The following is a 25,231-nucleotide window of genomic DNA, read 5'->3' as shown; positions in this document are numbered from 1 at the left end:
GCAGAGAGAAGATTTTTGACTTAACAGAGTGAGGCCAATAAAGCAGGCAGTCCTGCGTGCAGGTGCCCAGGCAGGCTTCAGCAGGATGGCTGCCTCTCCCTGGAGGCCCGCATGGGGTTTGTGTGTGTGCGGTGGGGAGGAAGTAAAACCAGTTGGTCTAACGGTATTCAGAAATGAAACAAATAAGGTGTCAAATTTCAGAATCTTATTTCTTTAGAGCTTGTGTAGAAGTGTTACTTCTTTTTATCAGTTCCTTATGCAGGAAGGCTCCTCTCTTACAGAGAAATAGTGGGGTGGGGACATCTGCTCCCCATTGGCTGATTAGATAGAGTATAGATGTTCTCTGATAGTTGGATTTTTCTTCTTTCTTCTTCTCTGCATCCTGTCTTTGCTCACTTACTACCTTTCAAGGCTTGCTGCATGCTGAGAGCTGTGCAGTCCAGGGAGAAGCGAAGATTGGATGATAAGACCTTGTCCACGTGGGAACAGGGAGATGGTGGTAGACTTGGGCTCTAGAGAGGCTGAGAATTAGTATTGAGATATAGTTATCGGGGCCATGTTTCCTCCCCTCATTGTGGGCAGGGGACTGAACTGTTGGCTTTAAAGCCATGGCAGAAAGATGGGAAGAGCAAGATGGGTAACTCTCAGCAATGAAGAAAACATGGGCATTCGAGATTGTGGTCCAAAGGGAAAGGCAGACATTGGCTCCCTCAGCTCCCAGCTGGAAGACTTGGCCTTTTATGGCATCTCCCCAGAATACTGAGGGTTATAAGCATGAAGTTGCAGCCCTACAGTTTTAGGGATGAAGCTGTAGTTGAAGGTTCTGTAATGGGAGGAGGAATTATCTAAGCCAGTTCAAAGGCTGGTCAAATGATGCGCTTGACTGTGGTGCCCGATGATTTTCATTTGGCCAATTCATTGCCCAATTTCAACAGGTGTTCAGAATAATTGAATAATCGTGTGTATGTGGAGCCGATAATAGAATTCAGTTCTCTTTGAATAGATCTCAATTATTTGGCATACGTTTAAAACTTTAAACATCCTTCCAAAATTGGTCTCTTAACATTTTCTGCTCTTTATAGCAATTATGTTTTGGCGTTTCCAACTTGCCTTCTCTACTCTCAACTCTGAACAGCCCGGAATAGAAACGGTTGTAGAAGACGTAGCAATTTAACAATATTTAGTATGAAATATTTAAGACATACAAAAGGGCCTATAGGATAATAAAATGGGTACCCACCACCCAGATTAAGAAATAAAGCACCTAGTAAGGTAAAGCCTTACACTACTTTTAACATAGCCTGTGATCCCAAATTTACTAGGCTTAGTTGTGTTACAGTGGTCTCCTGATTTAGATACTGGTGGGACATTTGATGAACAAAATCAATCCCCTTTTTTCTTTACATAATCTATATGCATTAGGGTGATGAATTAAATGTATATTTCCTGTACCTAGATGCTTAGCAAACAATGAATGGGAGGCTTGGATTATTTTTTCTCTGAAAAGATTAACAACTTGCAAAATTAGAGAAGACATCCTTTTTTTACATTAGAGGGAAAGGATATGGACAAATGAATGAATAAATAAATTAGAAGCAATTGATTTTTTTTCTTCTTGCTTCTACAGCCTATTGCATGTGAATGACCAAAGCAGTTTTCATTGGGCTGAATTCTTAGCTTACTTTTTTTTTTTAAAATCTCTTTCATCTAAAGAAAATAGAGTTTGCTTCAGAAATGCTGACACATGCCAGACTCTGTAAAGTGCTAGCATGTGTTGCTCTGACGAAAATGGGAAGTTTTTCTGCTTTTTTTTTTTTGCTTTTTAGGGCTGCACCCGTAGCATATGGAGGTTCCCAGGCTAGGGATCGAATTGGAGCTGTAGCTGCCGGCCTACACCACAGCCACAGTAATGCCAGATCTGAGTCAAGTCTGCGACTTACACCACAGCTCATGGCAATCCTGGATCCTTAACCCACTGAGCAAGGCCAAGGCCAGGGATCGAACCTCCTAGTCAGATTCATTAACCACTGGACCATGACAGGAACTCCGTGCTCCATTTTTTCCCTTGCTGTTCTTGGATTTGGAATTGTTTCCCTGGATAGTGGGAAGGACTTCTAGCAGTCTCTTCCTAGAAGCTGATGGTGTGTTCTGTGTTCTGCATGTTTGTTCTCCCAGTCTTGCTGCTGGGAGGCTGAGGGCTCCTGGTCCAGGGGTGGTTTTGTTTCTGGAAGGATTGGGATGGTGAGGAGAGGAGCAGAGATTGACCAGGCACAACATTTGCTACCTAGGTTGGATGAGAAGGGTGCGGGTGAAATGTGGTCGGCATACCCAGACTGTGGACACTTACAGATTCTTATTTAAGCCCCTTTCTCTAGTGAAAATTTCCAATTCTATATTCTGAGAAAGGGTGAAAAAGAGAGTTGCAAGGAGGCATACCTGACATTTTCTCCACTCTATTATTCTGCCATCAAGCATCCTTTCAGCTCGCCTATTTCAAGCACTCCGGTCCCATCAATGGGGAAAAAAAAAAAGTATTCATAGAAATGGCACAAACTTTACAACACATGCAAATACCAAAGAGCTCAGAGAAAGGTGTGGGGGTGAGACAGTGTGAATCCACCCCCTTCTTCTGGGATGTGCCAAAGGGTTCTTTTTCTTGCTAGCACACTTAACACACTGTAGAAAGCCCAGCCGTTTATGTCTGCTAGAGCTTGAGCTAATGTGATTTCTAACTGTCTAATAAAATTCCATCGCTGGCACGTCCTGTGCAGTTCATCATAATGGGATTTGACCAGTGTGTGCTTAACTAAACCAGGCAACCTAACCCCAGATGTAAGAGGTCAAGCTGGATGACAGCTAAGGTCATTTCCGGTCATGTGATTTTGATCTCTGGTGTAATTTGAGTAGACATCTATCAGAGCTCAAGGCTGATGGCTGGCTAATATCTATTGCAGGTAGAAGGGGTGGACAAGTACTGTGCCAGGCACTTTACCTCTATTATCCCATGGAGGAAACCTTCTCAGAATGCTTTGTGTGATGCTCTGGTCTCAGGCACCTCTTAGTGTTTTCTTTTATTGTTAAGTAATGGCCGTGTGGCTTCCTGGTAAACATGGCACTACAGGCTCTCCAGATAATTAAATCAGAGCGTAATTAGTCCAGGCAACAGAAGCATAAACAACAATGTATGTAATTCTCAATTGTGCAAATTATTATTTCCTGCTGTGCACATTAGTTAGTATTTCTTCCTCTGTTGTGATGTAATTTGTATAGTATTTCTATTCTTTATAATAATATGACAGTGAACCATCATTTGCAGGCTCCCAAAGGAGGAGCAGTCAGGATCTAACCCAAGGATTTCTAGGCTCTTCTCCCTCCCTTCCCCTTCCATCCAAGTGTCATATTTACCCAGGGGAGTTCTTTAGAGTTTAGACAACAATAGAGAGAACAAGAAGTGGGCCTCAGTGGTGTCACGGAAATATTTTTCCAATAAAATGCCAAAGATACCACATAATTGGAATGATTTTTGCAACACATCCGTCACAAACAACGTGGGTATATCAGGTCCTGGAGTGAGCGTGTATTGCAAAAGCAAAAGATGAAGAGTGGGGTGCAGGATCCAGCCCTCTCCCATTCTGCCTGCAGCCACAGTCTTCGGAAAGCACTCAGCCTCCTCTCTGGGACCAGCAGCAGAAAGAGGAGCCTTAGGAGTCCACCAGTCCCGAATATAAATCCTGGCTGTGGTTCTGACTACTAGTTTAGAGCTTCAGATTTCCCCCCTGCCCCTGGGCATAATGGGCTGTGAGGTAGGTAATATGATGGGATTACTATAAGGACAGTGCCCGCAGCAATATAGGCACATAGGTGATGCTCAACAAATACCCTAAAGGCCCTGGAGACCTGAGGGTAGGGATGTGACCCACACTCTAACTGGGTACCCAGGAAGGAGCAGCAGGCAGGGTGCTCAGGGAAACAGTCTGAGGGCAAGTTTCTGACTCTAGGGGGTGGCATGTTCAAAAGGTCCAAGAACAGAGCAAGATGATAAAGAGGCAAATGAGAGAAAAATATCTGTATCTGGCAGGGGCTGAGATTGCCTTTTGCAGAGTTCAGCCCTTGCCATTGTTGTGTCCCATTTTCTGCCTCTTTCTTCCCCACCCTTCCCCCAGTGACATATTTCCCAGCAGGACATTCTTTAGCTTGTCTGGGTCCTGTGACCCTTAATGTTAGAAATGTCTCGTCATCGGAGGTGAGCTCATGCCCTCTCTGCTCAGTGCAGATAGAACATGTGGTCCCCCACACTCTCACCGGCCCTGGGTAAAAGCCCTTCATGTGTTTGAAGATAGTTATTAAATAGCTCTTCTTCAGGCTGAATCAATCAAATCCCTTAACCTCTCTGAAGAGATAGTTTAGAAATCTCATCTCATCTTTGCAGCTCTTTTCTGGCCTTTTTTTTTTTTTTTCCAGGTTGAGCAGACAGCCAGATATGATCAGACCTGCTTTGCTTTGTTCTAAAATGATAACGTGTGTAGAGCCAATGTTACCTCCATGTCTGAGACGGTGACATTGAGAGGTCAAGTGATGTGCCTGAGGCCAGATGGTTGATTACCAGACCCTGTTGAGGCCAGGCCCCAGGCTCAGATCCAGGGCCCTGCCTGAATCGTGGCACCAGTCACGGCTCCTATAATGAGTTTGCCAACACGGCAAAAATCTCCTCACTGCTTTTAAAATTTTACTTCTTTTCTTCAGAAAGCTTTTTACAGAAATAGGAGGGTAAAGTTTTTAGCTTTGAATCCAAAGATGACTCAGAGAGTCCCTTTCATAAATAAGCAGATCTCTTTCCCACTCTTTTAGAAACGAGGCATCCCTGTCATGGCTCAATGGTAATGAATCTGACGAATATCGTTGAGGATGCAGGTTTGATCCCTGGCTTCACGCAGTGGGTTGAGGACCCAGCCTTGCCGTGAGCTGTGGTGTGGGTCCCAGACGAGTCTTGGATCCAGCATTTCTGTGGCTGTGGTGTAGGCTGGCAGCTGCAGCTCTGATTCCGTCCCTACCCTGGGAATTTCCATATGCCACAGGTGTGACCCTAAAGAGCTGAATAAATGAATAAATGAATAAATAAATAAGAAAACTTCCACCGTCCCATTTCAGGAAAGGTCACCTCCTTCTCAGGCTCTGTAAAGTTGGTCCAAGACTAAGTCTTAGTCTGCAACTAGACCCAACTCAAACCCAAGCAGGTTAGTCATCTTTCTTTCCTGTGTCCATGGCAAGCATTAGAGCACAGCCTTTAGGGTTGAAATAGGGAGGTAGGACTTCCTCTTGAAACTGCTTAGCCAGTGAGTGGTTTCTATCTAGATAACATCTTTCAGAGCCCAGAGTCCCATTAATGCTTCCATTCATGAGAATTCTACCTTTTTCTTTAGAAGTTTTGCAATTATTATTATTATTATTATTATCTTTTCTAGGGCCACACCTGCAGCATATGGAGGTTCCCAGTCTAGAGGTCTAATCAGCCAGCCTACGCCAGAGCCACAGCAATGTGGGATCCGAACCAAGTCTGCGACCTACACCACAGCTCACGGCAACACCAGATCCTTAACCCACTGAGCGAGGCCAGGGATCAAACCTGCAACCTCATGGTTCCTAGCTGGATTTGTTTCTGCTGAGCCGCAACAGGAACTCCCTAGAAATTTTGCCATTATTTAACCTGACACCTTCTGATGATCAGGTGATTACGAAGAATCATTCATTCAAATGAATAGTAGTTACCAATGCACTTGAACAAATGTGTCCATTTTTGGTGCTCATGCTGAATTTGGGGCATGGGAAGCAGAACATGAGAGATGGCATTTTCAAGAACACATGGCCCTTGAATTCAAGGAGCTCGCGATTCAATTAGGAATCCAAGACTTACCTACAGTTCAGAAGCGTTAGCGACCAATGCAAAGTAACATCACATCGAGTGCCTAATTGGGTGTTGCCAAGAGTTCTCCAAATGGAAATAAGTTGAAGCTAGAATAACCCAGGGAAATCAAGAAAGAGGCAGGGCATGGGCTGAAAAGGAAATGTTTAGATAGACTAGATTAATAGGGAAGAAGTGGAGACACCATTCTTAGTAAGGCGGATTATGTCATCATTATCAAAGCCCAGCTTTGAAGCTCTTATTTTTAGGTAAGGCTGGATAGACATGATAAACTAAACAGATGCAATGTGTGTGCTCAGGGAACTTCCAAACTAAGACAGTCATCAGTGTTGCAAACAGAAATTTTCAAACACAACAATGAAACACCTGAAATGATTAAGCCGTGTTTGAAGTTCTTTTTGGATGTGTCTTCATGGTCAAGGCCTCTCATGCACCTTGGCCCCCAAAGAGGAGGGATGTTCTAGGCCAAGTCTGGTCTAGGCTGGGACATTGAGTAGAGCACATTTTATAAGCATGGGGCTTAGGTTATGAGAAAGTCAAGCCTGGGTACAGGCATCCCATTAGAGCCTTTTGGGCACATTCTCTTATCGCTCCCTTGGCAGTCTCATGGAACCCCTTGGGAAGCATTGTACCACCCTCGGCATTCTCCTCCTCCCCAGCCTGTCTAGCTGGTGGCCCTGCAGCAAGCCCTGACACTCCTACCCTTTGCAACTTCTATTCTGTCTCTAATGGGAAACATTGCTTGAGATGGTAAGGAAAGTGCCTACCCTCCCAAATAGGGGACTTCAAAGTCAGGCACCTGCTCTGAGGAGCTGAAGGGACTCCCTCCATCAGCTGTGAGGCACCTCAAGGCCATAAGATCATGGTCCTGCTCACCCCACAAGGTCCAGACACTCATGGACAAGCCGGATTCTCCAGTAGCACGTGGAGAACAGAAACAGTCTAAGCATCTGATAAGAGTAAAAATAACAAAAGCCAGATGTTCAAAAACGTTGATCTTGCAACATATAACCAGCTTAGCATTCCCCCTGCCCAGCATAACTACGTGATACTGATACACAGGCTCAGGGAGGGGCCCCTTATTTTCCAGATTTGGAGCTCTATCTTTTGTCCTGCTGGAATCAGTGCTTGTTCCTAGAAGTGGCCATATGCACCAGATGAGACGGGGGGAGTCAGCTTGAAAAGCAGTGAGCACCACCCCCTCCCCATCAAGGGCTTTTTAATGTCACAAAGAGATATGGCTAAAATGCTTGATGAGAAATAAGCCAAGAAACCCTCATTTCCTTCCAAATAGGCTCTAGAAGCACAGCAGTTCCTCTGAAATGAATCATCCACAGTTAACAACACCAAATGCCAACCATTAGCAGATGAAAAACAGAATTGAATCCTAAGTGTTTGGAGAGCAGAGCCCTTTAGGATCACTACCGAAGCCTCCTTCCCGTCTGCCATCGTGGGAGCATAGATGCACATTTTCTATTGGTTTGTGAGCCGATTTCCTAATGAAGTGATTGAAGGAGGAATCATCATGTTGAAGAAACACGCATATAGTCAGGGTGGGTTTCTAAGAGATCCTTAGTTAGAAAGTGAGCTCTGTGATTCCTGGCGTGGCCTCCAATTCTGTCTCTGTTGTCTTGCAAATACATCATTTCTGTGTCTTGTAAAGAATATTGTTTTGGGAAATTCATGCTTGCAGCTCAGGTCATACTGGGTCAAAGTGGCTCATAATTTGATCATTTACTGTTGTTGATGTCCTTGCGATTTGGCTTAAAACAAAAGGGTATTTCCATTTATTTAACCTAATTTAGAGAGTTGTCTTTCAGGACCAATTACTTTATTCTTTTATCTAGTTGAAATTGGCCAGTGCTGACAGTTTTATTGATTTTCCATATTACCTAGCTTCATTGAAACCTTCATATTTTCACAATCAAGAGCATTCGCTGTCTTATTCAAGCTGCTAACACAGGGGCTTTCATCTTCCTCCTTTATTAGAAACCTTCAGTGTGAGCTTGTGGGGGCCTATGAAGGTGTGCGTGTTTGTCTCCGACTCTCCTATCTCCCCTTTGTCCTCAGTTTCCCTCCTTGGAACCATCATTTATTTACTCATCTAAGTGATGCTAAGCCCTGGGAGTATAGAATTAATGAAGATGGTCCCTGCTGTAGGGTATCTGTGCAGAAGGAGGCAAGGCATAGACCAGTAAGCATAATGATGTGTTGTATCAGCTGGAGAGGGTTGGGAGAACAGGGAGCCATGGGACCACCATGGACCAATCCTTCCACATGCTCCCATTGGCTCCATGGCAACCCTGAAAGGCATGTAACAACAGTTATCCTCTTTTCTTGGTTGAGGACAAAGCCGCTGCCCACTGAAGGTGCATCCAATCAGAAGATAAAGGAAGACCAGGACTTGATTTACCAAAATGTGATTTTTTTTTTAGGAATACATCTGATTTATACATTCATTCATTCATTCACTCAACTATTGGGCAGCTATGCCAGTTGTTCTTTTCAGTGCTGGGGACGCAAAAGTGAACAGTGAAAACAGAAATCCTTGCCCTTGGGTGTCATCCATTTCTGCAGATGTGTGTATGTATTGGCTGTCTCTGCAAGGTACATCTCATGCTGGGAACAGCAGTTGTCTCTGGAGAAGGGAAAGGGTAAGTTTAGAAAGGAAGGAAACTTTCTTGTCCATGCCTGTAATCTTCATTTTCTTTCCCATGTATATGTATGAGCTCTTAAAACAATTACGTAGAAAATTTGGAAAAAAAATTCAATTAGGTAGAAATGTCACCATTCTCATATACATGGAGACGGTGACTTGCCCATGTCAGGAGGCTATGAAGGGTTCCAGAAGACCCAGGCAGAGAGGAATGACCTGATGAATCCACAGTCTAAGGGCAGGGAACTTGGAAATAATGCACAATGTCTACTGCATGTTCTTTAGCGCTCAACAGACACCCGTGTTTGGAGTGTGGGATATGCCAAAATTAAGAATTCCCTCCAACTGTACCTGTCACCAAGGACTGAGTGCTCCCAACATGGATAGGCAGGTGGGCCAGGAAGCTAGACCCCCATGGAGAGAATGATGGATAAGTGATTCACATAGAGCATTCATTCCTGGGAACCACTGGCCTCTGCGTGCCCAGCCCTGCTGCTAAGAGGCTCACACCCCTCTGGATGGTTGATCCCATGTGGACATTTTTACTAGCACCGGATAGCACCCACTAGCATTTTGGCTCAGCTGCTCCTTGTCCCAAGCTTGACCATCTCTGCAGACTTAGAAGCTTCACTAGGTGGGGTCCCTTCTGCCCAGCTAAGTCAGGCACACTGGCTGCTGGGGGGTTATTCCTTCTCCCCAGGCACTCAAGTTTGCCTGTTTCCTGACACTGAGAATAGCAGTGATGTTTAATTCAGAGAGCTGTCCTGTGCAGTGGGAACCCGTGGCCTTGACTATCAGCCGGGTGTCAGTTCTTTGGAAAGTGTCAGGAAGAGTGAACTCGGGAAGTCAAGTTCACTTGCAGGTGTATCTATGTGTTATTGAAACTTGGATTTTGCAGACACCTGCATTTTTGCTTTTGTTCCACCATTAGTTAATTCTTTGATGTGGTTGATTTAGGAGTCTTATATGGAGAGTTGTTGCCTGCCAGGCACCATGCCAAGAGCCAGAGAAACAGCGATGAATAAGATACAGGCCTTACTCTTGAGAAGCTCCTAAGCTAGGGCATGTCTACAACAAGTCATCTGTTCCACTTGGACCTCTGTGGCCTCCTTGGTAGATGGAGATTGGGTGGGACTAATGACCACTTGTTCCTTTGGTGTCTGGAGTGAAAACCAAGAGAAGTTTGCACAGAGCCAGGCACCTGCAAAGAGGAAGGAGAGAGCACCCAAATTTTAAGCCAAATCTCTGTATGGAAATTATTTTATTTAAGCCTCAGTGGATCGGCCATATTATCATCCCTATTTTATAGATGGCAAAACTGAGGCTGTAAGAGTTCTAAGACTGTGAATCACCCAGATCCTGTGAAAATGTAGATTCTGCCTTAGTGGGCTCGGGGTGGGACCAAGATGCTACATATGCTACATGTCTCACCAGGTCCCAGAAGATGCCCCTGCCTTGGTCTCCAGACAGCGCTTTGAGTAGCAAGAGCCTCTAAGAGCTGTGACTTCCCCTTTGAACCAGCTTCTATGGATTGACAATTCAGAGGGAAACCTGCTTTCTCTCCTCCCCAACTTCCGTCTAGTTCTCAAAGTCAAGACCTTTGACTCCTTTTCTGGGTAGTATCTTTCTCGCCCTCCTCCTGACTCTCCCTTCTTCTGGGCAGGTCCCAGGAAGGCACATGGCATATTCTTAGGCACTAAGCGAGGTAGCAGTGCCTCTGCCCATGTGGTCCAGTCTTGGCTTTCATCATCCACAGAAGGTCAAAACGGACAGCTTTGGTGCTCTTCAGCTAGGAGAACAGGCACCAATTTATACCGAGAAAACAAAAGGCAACCAGTCAGGATATTGGATTTTTTTCTTGTTTTTGTGTTTGCTTTTCTATAAATACCCTCAAGTATTGAGTGGTGCTTGAATTTGATCCCACTGTGCTAATTTTCTCCTTGGTTCCTGGGGCTTTAATTAAAATAACTCACCCAGGGACCTTGCTAGAACTTACTTCCACGTGATCGTCCTCTGAGGTAGGCAGGTTGCACCCTGCCTTTAATGGACGGGGAGACACAGAGGGAGTTCTGAATGAGGTCCTGGGTACCCAGTAGGGGCATAATTTTTTTACTTGTTGAATAAATGAATGCATGACTAAATGAAATAACAGGAGAAAGTGTCACTTGGAGAGGAAACTATGTAGTTAAACAAGGTGTTTGGACTGACGTTGCTTTGCATAATCGGTTGTTTCATATTCTGTGTACAGTTGATTTCACGGATGGGCGTGGGCCTGCGTGCTTAAGCTTTCTGAGCCTGGTACTTATTAGGGGCGCTCCAAGGCCACCTCAAAGCCTCCACACACACCAAGTCCCCAGTTATAATACCCTGTCCCCTCCCCGGTAATTCAACTACTTCTCTATTCTTTCAAAATTTCATTTCAGGTTTGCCTCCTCCTGGGGGTCTTCCCACGCCAGCCCGCCCACCCCCACCCACTGGTTCACACACTGTATTTGCTCCCACACTCCTCTGTGTCTTTCTGTACAACCATGTACTCAGATATTTATATTATATCTGTAACTAGAGTGCTGGTGGTACCCTGCCTACCCCAGTAAACCACAAGTTATTCAAGGGCAGAAGCTTCCAGAAAATGGGCTTAGAGCTGAGAGCTGGCCCACGCACATAAGGCTCCAGGTTGGTCTCATGATATAGCAGTGCTGAACCTAGGACTCTGTCCTGCCATTCAGACCACACATAAAGCCAGCCTGGGAACAAGAGCCATCTCTGTACATCTCTGGCCTCTTCGTCCAGTGGGGACCCAGACCACCCAAGGCCACTGGCTACCACAATGCCACAAAGTCCACGGGAGTCCTGAAGATCATGGTACCTCCTAGCGCTGGGCACAATGCCTCTAATTAGTTACCACAAGCAGCTTTATGATGAAGTGTAGAGGGAGCAACCCCTTTATTGAAATCAGAATCTTGTATTCCAGGAGTTCCCGTTGTGGCACAGCAGAAACAAATCCTACTAGGAACCACGAGGTTGTGAGTTTGATCCCTGGCCTTGCTCAGTGGGTTAAGGATCCGGCATTGCCGTGAACTGTGGTGTAGGTTGCAAACGCAGCTCGGATCTGGTGTGGCTGTGACTGTGGTGTAGGCCGGCAGCTGTAGCTCTGATTTGACCCCTAGCCTGGGAACCTCCACATGCTGTGGGCGCGGCCCTAAAAAAGCAAAAAGTAAAAAAAAAAAAAAATTAAATAAAAATAAAATAAAATACTGTAGAAAAGATTCTTCTCTTAATGGTCTTTTATAAGAGCTTTATCTCTGTCACATAACTTCCATAAATATGTACAAAGGCTCTTTATTTTACTTGAAAAAAAAATTCAAGGTCTGGGTGGGAAAAAAGGTAGAGAAAAGAGTGTATGAAATAATGGGAAAAGGAAATAAGTTGGATCTCAGCATCTATTTCCAAAATAGTTCTATTTCCTGACAATTTAGGCCAACACGGAAATGTTAAAACATGACTCTTGTTTACAAAGATCTAGGGAAGGATTCTATTTGAATAGACCCTAAACTGTGTGAACCCCTCCTGAGAAGATTTTTTTTAAGTGGAAAAACCTGCTGTAACATCAACATTTGCTCCTTAATTCTGTCTCACATGGGAATGCACTTGGGGTTCATTGAAAAGGGGTCCCTTGGTGTGATCCTGTGAACCAGTCCATCCGGGAGGAAGGAAAAAGGGCATCAGGCCTTTGAATTGAGGGAGAACATCATTCTGCCGTGCTCATCCGTATCTGCTGGCTCATGAGGATTTTTCTCCTCAAACTTATTGCGTGGAAACTACAGAAATAGGAAGAAACTGAGGTTTCTCTGAGGAGGCTTACTTAGCCTCTTGCCCCCAGAAAGGGTTTGATTTTGGGTAGATAGCTTATCACTGTGGTGGGTGACGACTGCCACAAACAGGCTAAAGAGGTTACTGCATCTGTGAGGTGGGGGTGCCAGGAGGGTGGTTGACCCCCCTGCCCCCAGCCATTGACCTACCTTTTGTCTAATGCTTGAAATTACCTTCAGGGCTGTCACTTTGATGGTGGGTTTTGATGCGATGACATAGCTAACCCTTTCTTCCCTAACAACAACGACAACAAAACCAACCATTCCTTACAGAGAGATGAAATCCAAAGCCTTTCTATTTTTTTTTTCTTTTTGCCATTTCTAGGGCTGCTCCCTCAGCATATGGAGGTTCCTAGGCTAGGGGTTGAATTGGAGCTGGAACCACCGGCCTACGCCAGAGCCACAGCAATGCAGGATCCAAGATGCATCTGCAACCTACACCACAGCCCACAGCAATGCCGGATCTTTAACCCATTGAGCAAAGCCAGGGATAGAACCCGCAACCTCATGGTTACTAGTTGGATTCGTTAACCACTGAGCCATGACGGGAACTCCTCCAAAGCCTTTTTAATCTCCTTAGGCATGAAGGACCAAGAGCCAGCTTTGCAGTCCCCTAATTTTGTGCATGATACTTTCAAAACAAACAAACATATCTAAAGGGCCAAGGAGTGAACATTTGAATAACTGAGTTAAATGTCATAATGGGAGATTCCATTTGCAGAAAACTAAAGTGTATTAAAAATCCTCTCATGTCTCTTTGTGTAGACACAGTTTTTAGTAGTATTTCTGGCTTTTTTTTTTTTTTTTGGTCGTTTGGTCATCTGGGCAGCCTGTCAACCTGCTGAAGTGCTGGGAGGGCCCACTTGAGTCTAAATAGGGACCTTTGCTGCCCCGTGAGGACCCCTTTCTGATTTGCTGTATTAGACTCTTATTTTCTAAAGGAGAAAAGATGCATCTTATCATAAGGGCCAATATTTTCACTGTTTTCCTTACCCATCATTCTTCTGTAACAAAAAAAGGGCAGAAGCAATAAAATATTCAATAAATGCACAAGTGCTTTCTTTAGACTCTAAACTCTAAGAAGGTCAGGACAGTGTCTATTTTGGTATCTGCTGTACTTCCATGGCCTTAGACAATGCCAGCAAACAGCAGTGCTTAGGAAATATTTGTTCCATGAATTAATGATTGACCATAGTATAGATAAAGATGGTAAAGGTGAGGAGTTCCCGTTGTGGCTCAGCGGTAATGAACCCATGTGGTATCTTTGAGGATGTGGGTTCGATCCCCGGCCCCACTCAGTGGTTCGAAGATCTGGCATTGCCATGCGCTGTGGTGTAGGTGGCAGATGTGGCTCGGATCCCAAGTCGTTGTGGCTCTGGCACAGGTCAGCAGCTGTATTTCCCATTCGACCCCTAGCCTGGGAACTTCTATACACTCTAAGTATGGCCCTAAAAAAACCCAAAACAACAACAACAGCAACAAAAAGGTGGGAAAGGTGAGAAGGCAGCATCGTGGCTTGGCAGGCAGAGAACTCTGCTGTGAGATGTCATTGCTGACTGATGGTGAGCATCCATATTTGGCCTGTGTGTTGTTTGAAGGCAAAGAACTGCCTGTAATAGGTGGGTTTGGGGTCACTGAGGCCGTCGGCAGTGCTCCTGGAGCCCGGAAGACAGAGTTCACCTGCTTAATTACAGATGGCCATCCAGCTACTCAGCCTCTCCCTAGCTGTAATTCTGGCCTTTGTAGCCACTGTACTGCCAGGCCCACTAGAAACACCTAGCTCTGCTTTTATTTTTAATGCTTTAAAACAGAGATCAAACCAGTGTCTTTTGGATTTAACACTCACTTCTGCACGAGGCCTTCGCCAGGCATCCTTGCCTTAGGAAACCAACAAATGATAATTCTTTTGTTTGACTTAAGGAAAAAATACTCTCTGTGATGTGCTTCCCTGGAATCAATCTGTCCTTTGGGACTAATTGAAATCAGCCTTACTCTCCCTCCCTCTCCCCTCCACTATGGTCATATGCAGCTATGAGCCAGATTAAGAAAAAGACCATTTCTGGTGCCTTTGCAGCCTCCAGAGCCCTTCACATTTAGCTCATCTTTGCCTTTTCTTCCCCAAAGGTAACTATGATCTCGAATTTTGTGTTAGCTTTTTTCTTGAATTTCTTTATGATTTCACCACCTGTATGTATTCTTACATAATATATTGCTTTGTCTTACCTATTTTTTAGCTTTCCTTAAATAGTACCATCTGTATAAATTTTTTATGATTCATCCATTTGATGTGTGACTGTTGTAGTTTATATTATTCCATTTGTTAGTGTATCAAAACTCATTCATCTGTTCTCCTCTTCATGGACTTGGTTATTTTCAAGTTTTTGTTATTAAACACAATTCTGTATTCTGGGGCACTCCTGTGTCTGTAGTTTCTTTTTCTTCTTTTTACAGCCGCACCCGCAGCATATGGAATTTCCCAGGCTAGGGATCGAATCAGAGCCACAGCCGCTGGTATGCCACAGCCGCTGGTATGCCACAGCCACCAAAATGTGGGATCCAAGCCACAGAAATGCTGATCCTTAACCCAGTGAGCAAGGCCAGGGATCCAACTTGCATCCTCATGGCTGCTCTTCTGCTTCTTAACCCACTGAGCCATAACTCAGATGCAGGGAACTCCTGTAACTATAGTTTCTTTATGTCATTTACTTAGGAATGAAACTGTTGGTTCAATAGGCCTGTGTCTGTCCAACTCTACTAGGTAGTGATACATTATTTACTAGGTAATGATATATTGTTTTCCAAAGTGACAGTATCAACTGATGCTACCATCAAACATGTTTGCCGTTTCTAGTTACTTTGTATCTTCACAAATACTTGGTGTTAACAGACTTTTACGTTTCTGCCAGTGTGGTGGGTGATATGTCATTATCTTTTTAACTTAGGTGTCTCTGATTATTAATTGAGAGTCTCTTCATGTATCTACAGGTTTTTGATCTTTCCTTGAAATTATCTGTTGTTCATTCCTTCGGTGTATTTTTCTACTATGTTTTTGGTCTATTTCTTATTGCTTCAGAGGCAGTCATATTTGTTGCAAATATCTTTCCCTAATTTGTGGCTAATCTTTTGATTCTCTCTGTGGTCATCTGGTAAATACACATCCAAAGAATGAAATTTAGTGGACCTTGAACAAGCCATTTTTCATGTCTGGGCTTCTGTTTCTGCTTGGATAATTGAGCACACTGATGTATCCCACCCCACTAACTCAATGGTGAGTGAGGGCCAAATGGGTTGATATGCACGAAGGCACATTTTGAAAGTAAAGTGCCATATCCATATATAGAAAGGCTAGTTTTCTTTCTACAGTATCATATTGCTTACATTTTTATACCAAAACATGCTCTCTGGGAATATTTTGTTTTTGAGCTGCTTATTTTGTTTGTTTTTGAGCTGCTTCTTTCATCACACTCAGTTTACTTTTTGAAATTATTATTCGTTTGGTCACTTATCTGTTTGTCCCTCTAGAATATAAGCCCCAGAGGGCAAGAATCTTATCTTACTTGTTCATCATTGCATCTCTGGCAACCTGGAGTAGTGCCTGGCACCTAATAGGTGCTCAAAAAATACTTGTTCAGTGAATGACTAAACCAGTGGTGTTAGTAGCAATGATATCATTGCTACGCAATCATCCAAATGCTGTATTTAGGATTTGCTCCCAGTGCAAAGGACTTTCAAACTTATGCAGTGTATTGTTCACTATATCCCTGGCCTTTTCTTTTCCAGAGAGGGTGTGTGGAGCCAGAGGAAGAGAATTGTGCCTTAGGGAGCCAAGACAGCTCAGTTTTTAGACTTGTAGCTGGGGCTCCCTGATGGGCTGGCACTTCTCTGAGGACAGATTTCTAGGGTGAGACCAGAATTTCCCAGGCTTTTTTTTTTTTTTTCTTTTCCTCCTTCTGCATGGTTGCTGTCAAATTTGCTGCTTTTCCAAACCCAGTTGGCTTTTGCTTTGTTGCTATGGAAACCGGAGCTGGTAGTTTGGGGAAAAATGTGTGTGCATGAGAGTGCTGGGGGAGGGGGTGTTGTGGAAGTGGTGGCGATCCAGAGCTGGGCGGTGGCCATGGACATGGAGTGAGTGAGGACAGCAGGAAAAGACAGAAGTCTCTGTGAGGGCCCTGCCCACTTGGGCAGTGACTCTTCAGAGAGCTTTTGATTTCGCATGGTGCACACTTGGGGAACAGGCATCTCTTTGTAGATCTGCAGGGCTCCCCTGGCTCCCGTCCAGCCCTTCAGTGGAACATCTGGAAAGCCTTGGCCCCTCCCTGTGCCAAAGCCGCTGAGCCCTGGAGACAGAGATCAATGACCTCTTCTTGGCTGCTCCTTAACCCGTGTCCCAGACAAGCGTTTTTTTGGGAACCAGTGAGTAACACAGATCTTTGATGCCAAGGCTTGTGGGCTGTTGCAGGAAGACTTTCGCTTTTGCTAGACGGGTGGGGGCAGAGGAAGGGTCTGGGAAGGGAAAGCAGTGAGAATTTGGCTTTTCAGGAAATCTGAGCCCAAGTGGGGAGCCCTGCTTCCTACTCACTGGGTTTTCTGACTGAGAAAACAGCAAGCTGAGCTACTGCCTGAGGTTCATGCTCCCTTATGCTGGGGCTGATATTAAGGGTGGGGGTGGGCTTGAGGCTAGAGACTAATTTGGTTCTGACCCCTGCAGGCCATTCTTGCAACCTCTGGGAGATAATCTTGAAAAAGCACAGGGTGATTTTTTTTTTTTTAAATGCACATAATTTATCACACACTGGGCTATGTTGAAGGCAGTAAAAAGAATTTATGGTGTATACTAGATCGGGATAAATATGCCATGTAATTACCTGTTCTGCAATAATGCTTTATAATCCATGTGTTAAGTTGCACATTGAATGTTTACCACAAAAAATTGCATGGGCACACAACTGAAAAAAACATAGAAAGAGTAGAAATGCCCTTAACCCATCCCTCAATAAACAGGCTCTTCCTACTTGAGGTCAGGTGCTCAGGATCAACTTACCTTCAGCGTCCTTAAAATAAGACCTCTTTTATTCAAACGTTTTTCTTGCACATCATAGGTACAACTTACCTTCAGCATCCTTAAAATAAGACCTCTTTTATTCAAACGTTTTTCTTGCACATCGTAGGTACTCAGAAAGTGCCATTTGAACTGTTGATGGGAATGGAGTCCCTTGACCCAGAAATTCTGCTGCAGGTTTAACCACTAAACCTGCTCTGGTGATGCAAAGACAACATCACCAGATTTGAAACAGAAGAATCTAGGAAATAAGGTAAATGTCTATAGATAAGGAATATTTTTTACCTCCCTATCATGGAATAATAAGCAACCATTACACATGTTTAGGTTTATTTTACTATATTAATGGGGAAATATGTTCAAAAGAAATAAATTTCCAAGTAAGTTGGAATAGTTTGGATAGCATGATGTCATTTGTGCAAAAAGAAAGACCTACTGACACACACACTCGGTTTGTGTACAGACACAAAAATTTTCCCTCTGAAAAGTGGGAAGGGGAACCAAAGGGCTTTTGCTTTCCCCCGCCCCATATCCCCTTAACTCATTGATATTTTTGCCTTGAGCTTATAAATATTTAAAATCTGTGCATCTGAATTCCTCATTATGTTGCCTCCTAGTATACATGACTACTTCATCTTTCCCCCAACAGTCGGCTCCTCCTCTCACCTTCCAGGTCTCAGCATCCGCGTAGCATCTCCTCAACCCTCCCTGGTGTGTTTTGGTCTCCTTTCTGAAGCCCCACAGAACTCCCTGGTCATACACCTCAGCGGTGCATGAGGCCTCTCCCAGGTGGCTCTCTATCTTGTTCTGTGGTGTCGGCTACCCTCCAAACAGACCGTCAGGAGGGAAGGCGGAACAGTGTATACCAGAGGGCAGCAGGTGCTGCGAGGCAGGAGTCCTCGAGGCAGAGGTCTCGATTTTGCCTGGCTCTTTTGGCTTTCTGTGTCCCAAGAGTCACTGACTCTGCGGTCCATTCCCAGGGCTGCAGTGCTAGGAAACCTAGATCCAAGTCATCCCACAGGTGATAGGAATAAGGGTGAATGGCCCGGGGCTTTGGGTACTGCGAGGACTCCCAGCAGGCGGCTTATTACCAAAGGTAACTCTCTTTGGCCCCGAGGCTATGTGTGTGCGCATGCGCGGCATGTGTCCTCCGGCACTTAAAAGCACGCGCACGCGCGCACACGCGCACGTCACCTGTGCAGCTCCTCTGGGCTCTTTGCTCGACAGAGGCTTCCCTCGGCGGTGGAAACTCAGGTACCCTTCTGCCTCAGATCTGAGCGTTCTGGCTGAGAGCTGTTTTGAAAAACAGCTTTCCTGGTTCTCTGTTTTACTCCCTGGTACCGAAGGCTCCACAGCCCCCACTCCCTGGTCTGCTGGGAGAGAAGGGAGCAGTTGGGGCAGTGTTTGTGGGGCTGCAGCGTTGTGGGAAAGGGCAGTTGGAGGCACAGTTTGTCTTGTTAATGTGGTGTAGGGTTCTGGGAAGGAAGGTCTGCCGAATTAAGCTCTCCATTTCCTGATATCTCATCAGCTTTTGGCCTAAACCCTACTGACAACTTTGTTTGGAAGAACTTGACTCTTAAGAAAATGGGGGGTCTGGGGATCATCCTCCGTGTTAGGTATATAATAATGTGGCTTTTGGCATTTCCTACCTAAAGATAGGAATGCTTGTCTGCATCGTCAGAGGGCTTAGAGTTTAGTCCTAGAGACAGGCTGGTCCGAAAACAAAACACCGGGCAAAATAACACTTGCAAAGACCCAAACCCTGCTCCAGTGTGAACCTCTGAGGGCTGCAGCAGTGCCTGCCTGCCCTTCCTCCTTTGTTAAGTGCTAACTGGCCAACTTTGGGGATGCACAGATGAGTCATACACCATCTCTACTCTCAAGGAGTTTACGCTTTAGGCATAGGCGCTACGACAGATTCAGTGCAGTACAGCATCATTGAGTTTGGAGCTCTTTCAGTTCAGCACTCACTGAGGCTTAAAGGATGGGCTGCCCAACTCCACCTGGCTTGGAATAGAGGATTGCAAACAGATGGGTTTTTTACTGGTGGGGAGGGGACAAGTGGTCCTGGCGGGCAGGCTTCATCTGGATATATAGGAAAAGGGCTCTACAGGGTGGGCAGCCAAGATGGGATGGTGTGCTTGGCTGGCCTGGAGATACGCAGAGGGTGGTGTGCATCATACTGGGAAACAGGTCACTTGAAAGGCCAGGGAGGTTTAAAGACTGACCCTGCCACCAGCCCCACCTAAACTAGTCCCACATTTTTCCAGATTTCAATGTCCTTACCTATAGAACGGCAGCAATAAAACTGCCACATAGAGGAGGAATCTGCACCTCTGATCTTTAGCTAGAGAGTAAGCCAGAGTTCAGCACGGGGTCTGAATGGTTTTACCCTTGAAAAAAGCTGCATTCTATTTTTCTGGCCTGCTTTTCATGTCAGAATTAGTGTCCTTGGCATCGGACCCCTGGGCCTAGGGACCTTCAATCCTTTGACATTACATCCAAGGTTTTCTGCATATTTTGGACATGAATTTTGAGAGCAGAGGATTCATAGCTTTGCTCCAGTTTCAGAAAAATTCAGGACCTAAAAGGCTTAACCACTTTGGAGGATGATCTCGGGTCCTACCATGCCACTCTGGTGTAAACTTTCGTCTTGTCCCCCGACCTGCAAATATACATATCTATGAAATACTTGACATAATAGACTGTTCTTAGCACTTATTTTTCACTTGCGGGAAGTGTAAAGCATTGTAATAGAAATATGTTTAAAATGTAAACTTCGTTACCTCCTTAGGAAGAATGTTCTGAACACAAGACGTGTTTTGTATTTCGGACTTTAATTTTTTTCGGACATTTTTATGAACCTCAATTATTGGTCTGTACTTTTCTAAGGACTCCAGCTTGTTTTGTTTTTAATTCCTCCCACCACTCCTACTTAACTTGTCCTATGTCATGGGTTATAAAGAGATGTCTTAATTTCTGTATAATTGTTTCCATGGGCGCCTGGGGATGGCTTCAGCTTCTCTTTTGAAGTCAAGTGTTATTTTTATGATCACGACTTGCTGCTTGGGCAATATGGAGTTGTGTTCTAGACTCCACGGTAGCGGGTCTCAAACTTGAGCATGCGTCAGCATTAGCAGAAGGGCTGGTTCTGCTAAATATACCAAATTTCTGATTCTGTTGTTCTGGGGTGAGGCTCAAGAATTTGCATTCTTAACAAGCACTGAAGTTAGAGAACCATGATTTTAAAATATCACTTCTCAAATTTAATGTGCAACCAAGTCACCTGACCAAAATGCAAATTGTAATTCAGAAGGTCTGAGGCAAGCCCTGAGAGGCTGCTTTGCTCCCAGCTCCCAGGTGATGCCAGTGTGGCTGGACTGTAGATCCTGCTTTCTATAGAAAGACTTGAAGGTGGTGGTTCTCACTTCTGAACACACTCAAATCCCATGGAGAGCTTGTGGGATAAATGAGGGAAGGGGAAGGAAAGACAAAAGATCTCCAAACAGGAAAACCTGAATCCCTGGGGCTGGAGTCCGGGCCCAACTCCCCAGGTGACTGGATGTGCACTCAAGGTTGTGAAGCTGCTGAAAGTCTGTTCTCTAATTAAATGGAGTGTTATACAGCCTTGAATATTTGATTGACTAGTCGTTGGCCTTTGATGTGGTTTGACTTTCGAACCATCTGGAAAGCTTTAAAAGATATTGATACATGGATAAACTAATATGATGTCCAGGATTTGCCTCAAAATAACGTGGTGGGCAGAGCCATGGGTTTGAGTATTGATCTGTGCTAGCCAAGATGTAGCCATCAGCCACCTGTGGCTATTTAAATCGAAATTAATTACAAATTTTTTAAAAAGTGAAAATGCGGTTCCTCTGTGACACCAGGTACATTTCACGTGCTCATTAGTCCCATGTGGCTAGCAGCTGCCACGCTGGGCAGGGCAGATGCGGAACATTTCTGTCACTGCAGAAAATTGTATTGGGCAGCACTGGGATATCAAAAGAGATTGGCCATGAGTTGATAATTGTCGAAGCTGGGCGATTGGGTACATGGGGGTGCATTATCCTTTTTTGTCTACTTTTAGATATATTTATTTCTTCTTCTTTTCTTTCTTTCTTTCTTTCTTTTTCTTTTGGGGGGGGGCATAAAATGTTTCAAAAAGATGCCCAGGCAGTAGGAGGGGGCCTGGGCATCAGTGGGGTTTTGGTGGATCCCCCAGTGACTCCAAACTCAGCCAAGGTTGCAGCCTCTGGACTAATTGAACAGATGGGCTTAAGAATGATCAGAGCCAGCTGTGTTCCTGACCAGCGTGGCCTTCACGCCACTGTTTGGTCCCAGGTTTTTTTTTTTCTCTCATCTGGTTAATGAGGATGGAGATATTTGTCCTGCTTTCCTTTCCCCAGACGTAGTAAAGTCTGGAGAGAAAATAGTAGAAAAGCTTCAAGAAATGTCGAGCACTGAGTACACCTAAGCGGTTCATTGCTTTTCGTTGTTCAAGTCTTGCCACAGTGAGGCTGTGGGGTAGGGTTGCCACATAACACAAAGACAGGAGATCCTGTTCAATTTGAATTTTAGCTAAACTTCAGATACCTTTTTAATGCTTTAGTGTAAGTTTGTTCCATGCAATATTTGGGACATTTATATACTGAACATTTATTTGTGTGTTTTCTGTAAATCCTATCTCGGCACCTCTTTCCCAGCCCATGAGAGTAGAGGCTGAGCTTTTATCTGTAGCTGCACATCTGTGGGGCTATTAGCTTTGCATAGATGAATTTTCTGTAAATGATCATTGTGAAGGAAGGCATTTCTAAACCTTTGCTTTGAAATCAAGTTAACAGAGAGTTTGCTTTTAACATTCAGTGGAGGAATGTCTGTTTATTTAGATCTTCTTTGATTTCTTGCATCAGACGTTTGTAATTTTCCTCAAGTAGATAATGTACATATTTCGTTAGATCTATGACTTTTTTGGTGCTAGTGTGTTTTTAATTTATTTATTTGTCTTTTTTTTTAAAGGCTGCACCTGAGGCATATGGACGTTCCCAGGCTAGGGGTCTAATCAGAGCCACAGCTGCTGGCCTACACCACAGCCACAGCAACGCTGGATCCTTAACCCACTGAGCGAGGCCAGGGATCGTACCCACAACCTCATGGTTCCTAGTCAGATTTGTTTCTGCTGTGCCATGACGGGAATTCCTGTTTTTAATTTTAAATTCAAATTATTCATGGCTAGAACTTAAACAATTGACTTTGGTGTATTGACCTTATATTCTGTAACCTTGCTCCAATTGCTTATTAGTTGCAGGGTTTTTTGTCAATTATTTGGGATCAGCAGTCGCCAGAGGGTGGGGCTAGAAGAGAAGAGGGAGGGAGGGATGAATAGGCAGAGCATAGGGGATTTTTAGGGCAATGAAACTATTCTATATACAGTAATGATGGACATACATCACTATATATTTGTCAAAACCCATAGAATATATGACAGTGAATCCTAATGTCAACTAGGGATATTAATGTATCAATACTTCTTCATCAGTTGTAACAATTGTCCCACACCAATATGAAATGTAAATAATAGATGAAACTGTTGGTGGGAAGCAGTGGGTGTTTGGGACCTTTGTACTTCTCATTGAATTTTTTTCTATAAGGCAAAAACTGCTCAAAATGAAGTATATTGATTTAAAAAAATTAATAGGAGGCAGGCCTTGGTGAAATGAAAATGTCCAGGATTGGTTGGCACATGTTGAGTCTTCCATCGGCTGAGAGAATGACTTGCCTAATCATTGGATGCTGTGATGATCCTGGGTGTTTCCTAGTTTCCTTCTTGGTGTTTAGGCGAAACATGTCATGCTTTTCTCTCCATGTTGTTGGGACTTTGAATGGATCTGTGCTGCTAATAAGGTGCTAGCCTGTTTCTAGAATAAGAATGAAATAGATTCTGGTAATGGTTACAATATTCTTAAAATGGTGCATTCCCATGTCATAAGGAGTGACTTGGAAAAGATGGGAAGGAGTGGAAGCCTCCACTTCCTCATCTTGGAAATGGAGTTCATTCTCTCCTGCCTCTTCGGGCTGCGGTGATGAAAGGAGAGAAAGCATGTGACATGCTGGGTACACGGTGAGACTCCATGATTACGAAGACCCTAGATCTTTGAAGAGAAGAAACCCTGGGAGACCAATGGTGCTTAGGAAGAACAGGCTTCCCAGAGGACAGTGACTGAATACTCTGTCCCCAGGAGGGGCCTGTCTGTGGGTGACATTGTGGAAGGGACTTTTCAGAGTGTGGCGTGCACCGGGGGCCTCCAAATGCTGCTTGTGTTCAAAGATTCTGGGGTGCTAAAGAGGAACCGTGGTTGGATGTGGAAATGATAAAGTGGGTACCTTGTTAACTGCTGAGATGGGAAGAGACCCCTTCTCCCCCATCCCCAAGTGGCTGGCCTGGCCTACGGCCCCCACCCCCCATTCCTAGAAAGAAAAATCTCCTTTCTGTTTGGCTCTGAGAGCATTTTAGATCTTCCGTGGTGGGGAAAAATGGAAGGTCCAGCCGGTTGACACATGCACCTGGAGCCAGCACCTAGGATCTCTGTCTGAAGGTGCATTTAAATGGACAAAACTCTTTCCCTGTTGGAGGTTGAGTGCTCTGTGAGACCTGTGGTTGTATAATCCAGCACTGAGGGGGGGGGGGGAACCCTATAAATAATTGCTCTGTTACTCTGTGCTTCTTCTCTTGATAGAAACTAAAGCGTGTTTTCTCAGCAGCAAGGGTGATAGAAACATCTTCAGAGGAAGAGTTTTTTTTTTTTTTTTTTCTCCCCTGACTCCTTGAGAGCCGATGATTTAGAGGCATCTCTATAGGAGATTAAATGGAATTCAGGTAAACAGCTGAAGGGTTTACATGGGATTAAGTTGTTTAAGACGCCATCCTAGGGGGTATTTTCTATTGCAGTGATGAGGGTGCAAAGTAGTGGCTTTGGCAGGCAGGTCAGTGGTGAAGAGTGGACTTGTCCACAGTCCCCTCCAGAACTGGACATAGGCCTCTTTCACACCTGCTGGAATCTTCCCCTTAGGTGCCTGAGATGTTTGCTGTCTGGGTCTGGTGAGCAAGTGGAGAAAGGGCAGCAGCTGGGACCTCAGACCAGTCAGCCAGTGACATCCAGAGCGCCTTCCTCATTCCACAGATGTGTTGAACACCGACAGTGTGCCAGGCGCTGGGGCAGACGGAGGGCTGCCATGTGGACACAACACGCAGAAATATCTGCCCTTGTGGCCCTTACCTTCCGGTGGGGGAGACAGACCACGGGCAAGAAGAGTAATTGTTACATCATTTTAACAGCTAGGGAGAAAAAAAATGAAGTGGGAAAGGGGGATGTGAACTGTAGGGGGTGAGGACCCTGAGATGTTAGGGGGCCAAGGATACCTTTGGATAAAGGCTTGAAGGCACAGAGGGAGTGAGCCTTGCAGGAATGAAAGAACATTTCTGCGCAGAGAAAACAGCAAGTGCAAAGGCCCTGCAGGCAAGGGAGTGAGACTGGAGCCAAGAGGACAAGGAGGCAAAGGGCAGAAAGCAGGTCAGAGAGGTAGCAGGGAGCCGGCTCAAGCTGCAGGGCTTCACAGATCACATGCAGGACCCTGGCCTCTGCTTGCAATTAAGGTGGGGCTTCAGAGGGTTCTGGGAAGAGGGGTGGCCACTCTGAGTTTGAAGGGGATCGTTTGGGCTACTGTAT

At 44.8% G+C, this 25,231-nt stretch overlaps 1 protein-coding gene across 2 annotated transcripts in view; it reads left to right on the top strand.

The window, feature by feature from the left end:
* The window catches only part of PRKCE (protein kinase C epsilon), a 514,416-nt gene that overhangs the window by 196,057 nt on the left and 293,128 nt on the right, over positions 1 to 25,231 (top strand). The gene's annotated exons all lie outside the window — the stretch shown is intronic.

The sequence above is a fragment of the Phacochoerus africanus genome, chromosome 5 (genome assembly GCF_016906955.1).
Source record: "Phacochoerus africanus isolate WHEZ1 chromosome 5, ROS_Pafr_v1, whole genome shotgun sequence".
NCBI classification, from domain to species: domain Eukaryota; kingdom Metazoa; phylum Chordata; class Mammalia; order Artiodactyla; family Suidae; genus Phacochoerus; species Phacochoerus africanus.
Note: the sequence above shows the minus strand (reverse complement) of the source record. Positions and strands in the feature narration are given on the sequence as shown.